Below are 11,320 nucleotides of genomic sequence, written 5' to 3' on the forward strand. Positions count from 1 at the left end.
CTCAGAAATCCGCCTGCCTCTGCCTCCCAAGTGCTGGGATTAAAGGTGTGCACCACCACTGTCCGGCTTTACATTTTTATTATTTAAAATCACATAGGAAGCCAGGCATGATGGTGCACATCCATAATGTCAGCACTGGGGAGGTTGAGGCTGGAGAACTGCCATGAGTTTAATGCTAGGCTAGATAGGATACATACAAACTACCCAGGCTACTCATAGGAAGACTCTATCTGAAAATAACAACAACAAAAGTAAATAAAACGAAGAAATGAAGCCTCATAATAATCCTTAAGTACAGTTTTGTAAAAACTGAAGCATTACCCAGAAATTTAAAGCTCATCCTGACAAGCCCAGTCTGACCTTGCCCCCTAGTCAGGTGTATTCACTATTTTGTTTTTGTTTTTGGGTTCATTTTGTATTACTTACTTATGTGGATGTTTTTTTTTTTTTTTTTTTTTTTTTTTTTTTTTTTTTTGTTGGTACTGTTTGTTTTTAGATAGGTTCTTGCTGTGTAGTCCTGGCTGGCCTGGAACTTTCTATGTAGACCAGGCTGGACTTGAACTCACAGAGATCCACCTGCTTCTGCCTTCCCAGCGCTGGGATTAAAGGTGTGAGCCATGATGTCTGGTAATATGTGCAGGTTTCAAATCATGGTATCATTGTGCACACAACCTGCCTCGGCAGGTTTCTCTTGGAGCTCTTATTGCTTCAGTTTGTAGGAACTGACTTTAGGGCCTGCCCCTGCTGCAAAGGGCTTCATCTACAACCATGTCCTCTGCAGCAGTCATGACCCCACTTTATCTATGAGAAGGTTGGGGCTCTGTGTCTGTGTGTGTGCGTGTGCGTGTGCGTGTGTGTGCGCGTGCGTGTGTGTGTGTGTGTGTGTGTGTGTGTGTGTGTGTGTGTGTTGGACTGATTTGCTCAGGGTCTGGAGAGGACTAGGAGGAACAGGCTTGGCCTGGGACTAGGGCCCCAGCCACAGGACAACAAGGGATGCTGGGGAATGTTGTGACTTCAGCAGTGTTGGGTTTGGGGATTGGAGTGACAAATAAGCACTCTGGGACCTGAAGGAGTTATTGAGGTATAATATCTGGCCACACATTCTTCCCCCCAGACACCAGGTGCCTCTGCTGGCCAGGCTGGAATTGCAAAGCTGGGCCCTGCCCTCCAGGACATCAACTCTGACCCACTTCCATACCAGCTGCTCCCAGGTGTTCTCACCCCGACTCCTACGGGGGAATGCCAATCTTCCTACCTCACCAGCGTGGAGTGGCCTCTCTACTGGGTGTCCATCCCCTAGGACCTGGGTCAGAGCCAGGTATATGCTGTTATAGAAAGGTCAAGCTGGCTGGGCGGGCGGGGGTGTGACATGCAGTGAGGCCCACCTTGGTCAAAGGGGCCAGCATGGTAATTAGGGCAAGCATCCATCAGAAGAGAAGTGCTGGGAGATGCTCACCTCTGCCTTAAGCCTGGCTTCCTTCTGACTCAAGGTTGCTTACCATGTGCCAGCCTGAAATAGTTAAAACCCAGCATCTGGCAGACCATGGTCTTACCCCACTCTTCTGAAATGGGCCTCCCTCAGCTGACCCACCTCCATTCCTGGTGCCCGGCTGACTCAGGCTAAGGCCATCCCCAGCACCGGACAGTCTTCTTGGCCTGGTTCCCCAGGGCTGGCTCCACTTGACTGCCTTGTTTCCGTCTCCTTGGAGACCACTAGCTACACAAAGCTACAGGTGCCCCGTGGTAGGGGTGCCTTCACCCTCAGAGCTCTGGTGTGGGCCCGAGGATTCCTTGTAACCTTGGTGCACCGCTCAGCAGACCTTGGGGCTGGCCAGGGTGGCTGTACTCCCACAAGCTTTTTTCTTCATTTTAAAGAAAATTTTGTTACAGCAAAAGTTTATAATTCAAATGACATTTCTTTGCTCAGCTCTCAAACTCTGTTACTTAAAGCAGGACCGCTACCCTTTCTTCACAGTAAACAATTATAAGGCAAAAGAAAGGGATGCCTTAATTTTGTATTTTGTTAAAAATTCTTTTTCCCAGGGTCTTTAAAAACCTTTAATTTGTTTTTATATTTCACTATTTGTATATATGTTTTTATTTATTTTCTTTAGAGAGAGGAGGGGAGAGAGAGAGGAGAGAGAAAGAGGGAGGGACAGAGAGAGAGAGGGAGAGAGAAAGAGGGAGGGACAGAGAAAGAGAGAGAGAGAGAGAGAGAGAGAGAGAGTGAGTCACTGTATAGGAGTGGAGCTCAGAGGACAACTTTTGGGGATTGATTCTCTCCTTCCACCATGTGAGCATCAAGGATCAATCTCAGGTTGATGGGCTTGGCTGCAGGCACCCTTACCTCCTGAGCCAGCTCAGCAACCATTTGTCCATTTGTTGTTTTAAATCAAATAATTTAGAACCAGCATTGTTCACTAGATCTGGCATTTGCTCAGTACATTAATAAGACTTGGGGTTTATTTTTCCCTTTTTATTTTATGTCTTTCAAATTTTCACAATATTAATATTGTAAAATATTTCCCAATGCTAACATTTTCAAATGTTTAGATATTTTTCTTTTGTGAAGCATGAGTTTATCTTCACGGCTCACGATCTGTCCTAAACAGTTGGAGCTCTGATCTGTTAGCTGCTATGGCCGGCAGCTGTGGAGCTTGGTGACCTTGCTGTAGTTCCATCGTCCTTAGAGTAAAGAGAGTGACTGAAATGCTGCATATGAAGGGGGTCTGAAGTGCGAGCCCCCAAAGTGGCTGTGGTTCTGCCAGCAAGAGCAGGGTATGTGACATGAATCAGAGGTGACAGCTGTCCACCCAATGTTTGCTTTTGCTTTTGAGGCAGATGCCAACATGGAAGCCAACAGTTTCTGACCTCATATGTGAACAACAAGCCATTTCAGGGTAGCTTGCGGCTATGCATTAAGATGTTGCTGGGTATTTTAGACTCTGCAGTGTACTGCTGACTGGTATGGGGGAATAGTGCAGACAGCAGGACCAGCAGCCGCCACTGATGACAAGGACATATGCCCTGTGTTAACACATTGTTAGCCATGTGCTTGTCGAGGTGACCCAGGAAACTCATGAAGAAGCTGTGCAGACAGCACTGGGCCTAACTGGTACTGGGTGAGGTCAGGTGCCCTGAAGAGTCCACCTAGGAACTGGCCTTAGTTGAGGACCTTAGGAGGATCATGAGTTTGTGGGCAGCTGCCAGGAAGTAGCCTGAAGGAGATGCCAGCTAGGGAGCTGAGGATGGGGTCGAGGGCAGTGTGGACACTTGCCATTCTCTGCATATAATGAGTAAGATGGGTCTGGCATTCTTCTCGACACTGAACTAAAGCTACTCACACAGGCTTGGAAACACTCCATGGTGGCAGGAGACAGTGGCACATGAGTGTTTTCATGTGCCACCATGGAGAAGAGTGTGCCAGATCCTTCTGGGCTGGAGTTATGGACAGTCATGAGCTGCCATGTGAGTCCTGGAAACAGGGTCCCCTACAAGAACAAGTGCTCTTGAGAGTCCACTGAGATTCCTCCAGCCCTCCCCCAGGCTTCTTCGTGTGACAAAGATACCCCCAGGTCTGCTGCCTGGGTCAGACAGACCTGGGACCCAGAGGAAGATCGATGGTGGATCTTTCTTGATGCCCGGGCCTGCGTCCCTGCCTGCATTGTCTCAGTCCCATCTGATCTCAGCAGTGACCATCTCTGCCTTTGCAGTAGGGCCTTTAAGGGAGCGTTTGAAAACACTGTGTTTTGGGAAGAAGTCAAGCGCTGTTGAGTTTCCATTTGAAGCTTTTTCAGAGAAGGACCAGAACTTGTGATGAGCCTCCTTGTAGCCATCACCTGATGGCATATCTTGTCTTTTGTATCCTCCATATTGTTCCCTTCTGCCCTATTATTCTGAAGCCACCAGGAGCTTTCTGTTGACAACATCTACCAGATTCACTGCAGGAACTGAACTCTAGGCTGAGCCCCAGAATAGATATGCTTGAATGGAGTTCTCCCAGAGACTTGGAGGAGGAGCAGCCAGGGCTGAGTACTGGGACACTGAGAGACCCCAAGGGGGTCTCATATCATGGAAGGTATGAGCTTGCCTGGGCCCATTAAAGGACACTGGTCTCCTTCCTCCAGGTTCTTTCCAGAGGGACAGCTGCTACCAGGTGAGGATGAGTCCTCCTGGCAGTCCTCCATCTCCTCCTGTAGGACCTTGGCAGGAAGAGAGCAATACCTTCCTGTCTCTTTGATGACATACCAGCCGTGTCACCCCACCCCACCCCCAACCAGTGAGAGAAAAGGCCTGTGGAACATGCCCATCTGCCAGGGTTAACTGAGAAACCAGGAGGATCAGTGTTCCCTAGGCCTCAGCCAACTGGATCCTGTGATCCAGAGCCTGGTGCTGGCACAGAGAGTGGACAAAGACGCTTTGTTCATGTACGAGAATAAACACTTCCCCTGGATATTTACTCCCAGGCTCAAATGTAATGTGGGGTGTAAGTTACTTTTTAACAGGCAATTGGATACTGGCTGTTTGAGTTCTGAACTAATTTCCTGGAGGGAAGGGATGGCTACGTCTGCCCAGGGGATGACCAGCTTCTAGAGCACCTATGGCTGCCCATTACCAGGGTCCTGAGACAGACACAATGGCTACTGCAGTCTTCTCCAAGGGGCAGGGGAGGCTGAATGAAATGAAGGCCCAGCACAGGGGATGTGTCCAAGGGGCAGGGGAGGCTGAACGCAATGAAGGCCCAGCACAGGGGATGTTTAGTTTGCCAAGGCAAGGAGCCTATCTGTCCATTCCCCCTGCATCCACATCAGCTACTTGGGAGAAACCAGTTATCATGTGCTTTGGGTGGGAGTAAGCTGTCCAGTGCCATGATGCCCAGCCCCAGGCTCTACTCCCACCATTAAGTATTGCCACCCAAGTCCAAGCCTGGTCTTATAGATCAGTGAATGTCTGACATACCATGAACTGTCAGTCTTTAGAGCTTAAATAAAACTACGCAGGAGTGAGGAGTGGTGATTACTGGCAGAGTCCTTGCCTAGCATGTGGCAGGTGCTGGTTGCATCTCTGACATCACAAAAATAAATGAGTAGGTACTGCACATAGCTTTACGTGTCAAGTGTTAAAAATCTAGATAAGGACGTTGGACAGAGGAAAAGAAGCCATCTCCGTCCCTGCCCCCCACTCTGATTGGAGCATGGGAGACCTCTGCCTCAGGGGAGTGTGTCCTTGGCTTGCTAGAGACCCATCACTTAGTATGGAAAGATGAGCAAAGCTATTGACTCAACCCTGCATGGGTAGTTGGACCAGAAGGAGAGGAGGAAATCACTTTGCAGGAGGACGATGTAAGAAAATGTCATACATTTCTTGTCATGAAATATCATGTGGGTGTCATGGAGGTCCCTGCACAATGCCATCTTCTGTGGAAGGCACAGGAGGGCATCAGGAGACAGACTCAGGAAGAAGTGTGGGAAGAAGTGAGTCGGAAGCCCTCAGAACAACAGAGAGCAGTCCTCTCCTTGGCTACGTGGTGGTTTGAATGGGAACAGTCCCGTCTGCCCACAGATTTGAATGTTTGGTTCTTGGAAAGGTTCAAAGGTGTGACCTTGTTGGAGGAGGTATGTCACAGGTAGTTGGCTTTGAGATTTCAAAAGCCTATGCTAGCTCTAGTCTCTATCTCTCTTCCTCCATCTTGCAGATAAGATATACATACAGTCTTAGCAATTGCTCCAGCACCATGCCTGCCTGCCACCGTGCACCTCTCCATGACGGTAAGGACTCACCCTCTCAGACTGTAAGCAAGCCCCCAGTTAAATACTTTCTTCTAAAGCTTATCTTGCTCACGCCTCATTATGGCCATAGGAAAGTAACAGACAGCTCGTTTGGATTCAGGGGCCAGCCACAGTACTAGGATCCAGGATCCTGTGACCTGTCGGTAGAGCTGGTCTCTGTGAGCTCTTGAGTGAGGGCATCTCAGGGTGGATCCCAGTAGGCACTGGTCTTCACTCTTCTTCATGCTTCCAGCTGCTTTTATTGACAGGTGGGGAGATAAAGAAGGTTGGGAATGGAGTCGGAGGCTGTCATGTGTACAAGTGAGCCTAGACTCAGTCTACTTTCCACCTCAGTAGACTTGAGCTGACCTGTATTGGCTCAAACACTGAGTATGTGGGGGATCTAACAGATTTGTGTGGGCAAGAAGGGGAGGGTTAGTCTGAGCCTGGATTCTGAAGAGAGTGAAAACCTGCTTGTGGTGGCTAAAACTCAAGCAGCTGGGTACATCTGTGTGAGATTTTTAAAAATTAAGTGATTTGAAGTGGGAAGACCCACTTTAAATCCAGATCTTTTGAGGTGGGAAGATCTTTAGTCTGCTGGCAGAAGATAAAGGTGAAGCGCATGGAAGAGAGACACTTGTTCCTTTTCCCTGCTTGCTTTTGCTTTGCCTGGTAAGTCCATTCCTCCCCTGGCCATTAGAGCCTACTTCTATAGGATTCTGGTATATACTGAAGACCAGCTGAGACAGCCAGCCTTGCAGACTGAACAGCTATTGGATTCTTAGACCTTCTTCTGGTATACAGCCGTTGTTGGACTAGCCGGACCAGATCACAGCCTGTAAGCCATTTCTAATAAAACAATTAAAATGCATAAATAATATATACAATGTATAAATAAATAAAATGCCTACACACACACACACACACACACACACACACACACACTCATTCTATCAGTCTATCAGTTCTGTTCCCCTCGAGAACCCTAGTGCACTGCCTGCAGAGTCAGGTCAGCATGAGACAGTGGTGTGTGAGGGCTATAGGAAGGACATTAAGTCCATCTTTACTTTATGTGCATGTTTGCATGTGTGGATGTGCACATGGGGGGAAGAGGACTTCTCTAGATATAAAAATCCTCAGATGTTCAGAGCCTCCTGTAAGAGGTGTAGTTTGGTGGCTGGATAGAGGGCTCTGTGATTAAGAGGGCCCAGGTTTGATTCCCAGCACCCACATGACAGTTTACAGCTGTCTGGGCTTCTAGCTCCCGGGGATCCAACACCCTCTTCTGGACTTTGTGGAACACCTGCTACACAGACATACATGCAGCAAAAAACCCCATAAGTATAAACATTTCAATAATCTTTAAAGGAAGGTGTGGTGCTGCACAGAGGCTCACTCCCCCCCACCCCCGCCCCTGGCCTTTAAATTGTCTCTAGGTGACTCTTAAGGATTGATGCAATGGGGCCAGGTGGCAGTGGCGCATGCCTTTAATCCCCACACCTGCAGAGGCAGGCAGATCTCTGTGAGTTCAAAGTCAGCCTGGTCTACAGAGTGAGTTCCAGGACAGCCAGGGCTATACACAGGAACCCTGCCTTGAAAACCCGGGGTAGGGGGAACCAGATGCAATGGAAGTGTTGTGTCAATAAATGCTATGTGAATAATGTCTGACCTATCCTGTTTAGGTTGTAAGAAAAAGGGCAAGGATGTGTGTATGTTCAGCACAGATGTACTTTTTTCAAATACTTTAAATTTGCTATTGATTGGATGTGTGGCTATGGGATTCATGGATATTGAGAGCTGACTACATTTTTTAAACTGTATATTGGGAGTTGGAAAAGCATGTGTATCCTAAGGTGCACTGCATTCGGGAGAAAGGCAGAACCTCTCTTGATATACGTAATGTTGGAAAAAAATCAAGGCTAAGGGAGCCCAGCATGCTGGCCTAAGGTGCCTCCAAGCAGGGAGTGGAGAGAGGAACACCACCCAGTCTCTGGGTTGAACTCCTTGAGTATTAGCCACTGTCACCTAGCCCTTGTGGGTAGGAACACAGTAAATATGTGGAGGGTGGGAAGGCAGGATGGATGTCTGGATGCACAGCCCTGGTTCTGTGGCTGTTGCCCCCGGGAGGTCTGGAGGCTGGGGCCAGTGAGGGAACCTGTGTAGAAAAATAGCCATCGTATTAGGAAAGCTGCTCTGAGCAAGCTCTGCAGGCTCTTGCTGCAGGCTTCCTTCACAGGCATGCCCTTGGAACTCAGGGGCTCCTTTGTGCATTGTCACCTTCCCAGGGGCTCTGCAGAGCAGAGCACTTGTCCCTCTCAGGCCCAGAGCAGCAGGTCTGCCCTTCTGCCCCAGGACCCCACTGGGGAATAGCTACTGGCCAGCACCGATTGCTTTGGGCCTGCAAACAATCCCCGAAGACGACGTGAAGGAAACTCTCCCTCTGCCAGCTCCTGTGGCTGGAGAGGCAGGTACTCTGTGGCGTCGGGAGAAGCCTGTGAGTTGGCACCCACTAGCCAGTAGGCTTGGGTGCATGCAGGTTGTCAGGCAGCAGTGGCTCTGCAGATGGGGTGAGCCTTACACCCACTCTCGCTGCCTGGGTAGAAGACGCAAGGAAGGTCACTGGCTCCAGTTTCAGTAGAAGAGCCATTTGGCTACAAGGCCAGAGTGGGGACGAAAACACAAGGTCCCACTCTGTCCCCTTTCAAAAGAGAAAAAGTCTGCATTTCTATAGCAGAGTGATTTCATTGTGGCTGTAAGAACCTGAGCCTGTCAGGACAGGCAGTGTCTCTGTGTGGCTCCTCACTGTCCCCACAGCAGTCCCTTTGTGGGGCAGGAGAGACGGTGGCCTTCTGCCAGGCTCCTGGGTACTTGAGGATACTAGTAGTCCATCATGATGTTCCCAAGCCCTGGTTTGGGGCTATCAGGTCACCTGAAGACAGGTGGGTGGGAAGGGCATCAGCGAGACCTATGTGTGCTGGGAGTCCTCTGCTTCTGTTCCTGCCCTCTTCATTCAGAAGGCATTCAGAGCCCTAGGGTGGGCTACCAGGTGGCTCCCAGATGGTGTCAGTCTGGGCAGGGCTGGGGCTTCTGATCCAAGTGTTGTTGAGAGAATGGTGGCCTGTCCCCATGTAGGTATGGGTGGCTAAAGGTCACGTGCAACTCACAGGCAGGAGCATGAACCTGTGAGTTCAAAGCCCTGGTTCTGCAGGGAGAACGTGTCACTAGCTTTCTGACCCTCCCCTCTAAGTTTCCACCCAGCGTGTCCTGAAAGCGATAGACACTTGGCCATGGACTGAAACGTTGAGACTAGGAGCCCCAAAGAAATTCCTTTAAAAATTGATTTTCTCAGTTATGTTGTGACACCAACAAAAACTAACACAGTTCTTTTTAAATTTATTTTTTTGAGACAGGGTCTCTCTATATAGTCCTGGAACTTGCCACATAGACCAGGCTGGCCTCGAACTCACAGAGCCTCTCTTGCCTTCTAAGCACTGGGATTAAAGGTACATGCTACCATGCCTGGTCTAACAGTTTGAAACTGCAGATTTGAATTGTTTAATAGACATAGGGCCATCTAGGATTTTTTTCCCTGTTTTTAACACTTGTGTGTGTGCGCTAAGAGAACAATTTCTAAGAGTTGGTTTACTCCTTCCACCATGTGGGTTCTATGGATCAGGCTTACAGGCAAGTGCCTTTGCCAGCTGCGCCATCTTGCCAGCCTAGTTTTTCTTGGTGTGAATTCTGGAATGATGGAACTTGCTTACAAGGGATTCAACCATTTCTTACATCCTGTAGTATTTATTGGCACAAAACTGTTCGTGGCATTCTCTTACTGTCCTTTGACCTGTACATGTCCAATTACTGAAGACTGAGGCCAGGCCAATACTCCTGTCACTGAGCCATACCCTAGTCCTTGTCCCTTTAATGCCTGTAGAATCCATATTGACATCTGTCCACTTCTGTCAGTCTGGCTGGGGATTTATTCCTTTATTGATCTTCTCAAGGAACTAGCATTTATGCTCATCAATTTTGCTCCACGGTTTTTCTGACTTCAATCTCACTAGAATAGATTAGTATCCTTTTCTTTCTTGGTTATACTTGAGGCAGGGTTTCTCTGTGTAGCCCTGGCTGTTTTTGAACTCACTCTGTAGACCAGGCAGCTCTCCAACTCAGAGATCCACCTGCTTCTGCCTCCCAAGTGCTGAGATTGAAGGCATCCTGCATCACCATGCCTGGCCATACTTTCTACTTTTTTTGAGAAAGAGTTTTCACTATTTGGCCTTACTGGCCTAGAACTTAATGTTAGACGAGGCTCAAACTCACAGATCTGCCTGCCCTGCAGTGCTGAGATGAAAGGTGTGTGCTACCATGCCTGGCTCTACAGTTTTGTTTTGTTTTTTAATTTGCCTGCATAGTTTCTGCATAGGCTCATGGTCTCTGTGCTTCAGTCTCTAGCCCACCTGGTGGTTGCTTGACTTCATTTTCTCTCATTCAGTGGGTTAATCAGCAGTGTTCTGGAGTTCAATTCTCTGAGGTGTGTTGTCTCTAGACTTCCTAGTCCTGGGGTACAAATTAAATCAAGTTTCTGCCCTGGCAGCAGAAGGGACCATATTCCTGGACCTCTGCTGCTACACTGAGCCAGATCTTGTACACAGGGTGGCCTGTGGAGTGGGAAGCCCCAGCCTCATTTCCTTGTCACATATGTTTCCTTGTATATGCTCACTAACAACATTGCTTGTTCTGCCTTGCCAAGAGCTAGGAAATGTACTGATAGGGAGTGGGAGCGTTGCTTAGGCTGGCTCATCCTGTGCCCTCCTTGCTAGGTCTCTCAAGTTGGTTGGGGCTATAGGTGCACCTCACACTTGGCTGAGTCTACTTAAGTGCCACACCCACCCATTCAATGACACTTCTCAGAATGCCAGAATGCGGGGGCTGAAGAAACAGCTCGTAAGAATGCTGCTTTTTTAGAGAACCTGGACTTGGATTCAGTACCTTTATACTGTGTTGTTCCCAACTCCAGTCCCATGCCCTCTTCTGGTCTCTGTGGGCACACGAACACGCATGACACACACTCAAACATACATACACATATAAAACAGCAAACTCGTGATCCTTCTCTTACGGTTCCTCAGTGCCCAGTGCAGTGCCAAGGGCACAGTTGTCACCTACTCTCTTGGCCCGCAAGGCCACTATGGTGACCAGTTTGGCCACGTTCTGGCTCCCCCTACAGGCCACTTTTGGTACAAAACTTGCAGTTACTGAAACCCTGCTGGATTGAGAATGTATTCTCTCCAGTTTGCAAATGCAAGTGGGGTCTGGACAGGTACATTTAAAATTTTATTTTGTTGTTAATGTTTTTAAGAAACATGTTCTCACTGAGTAAACAAGTCTGGCTTCTACTTGTAATCGCCCTGCCACTGCTGAGGAGTGCTGAGATTAGAGGCCTGTGTCCCTCCTCCCAGTGTGTTACAGACAGCTCCACATGGACAACTGACCTGCTCTCACTTCTCTAACTGAAGGACCACTTAGTAGTAAACGGGGGGGGGGGGGGG

This window comes from Mastomys coucha, unplaced genomic scaffold (assembly GCF_008632895.1).
Source record: "Mastomys coucha isolate ucsf_1 unplaced genomic scaffold, UCSF_Mcou_1 pScaffold6, whole genome shotgun sequence".
Classification (NCBI taxonomy): Eukaryota; Metazoa; Chordata; class Mammalia; order Rodentia; family Muridae; genus Mastomys; species Mastomys coucha.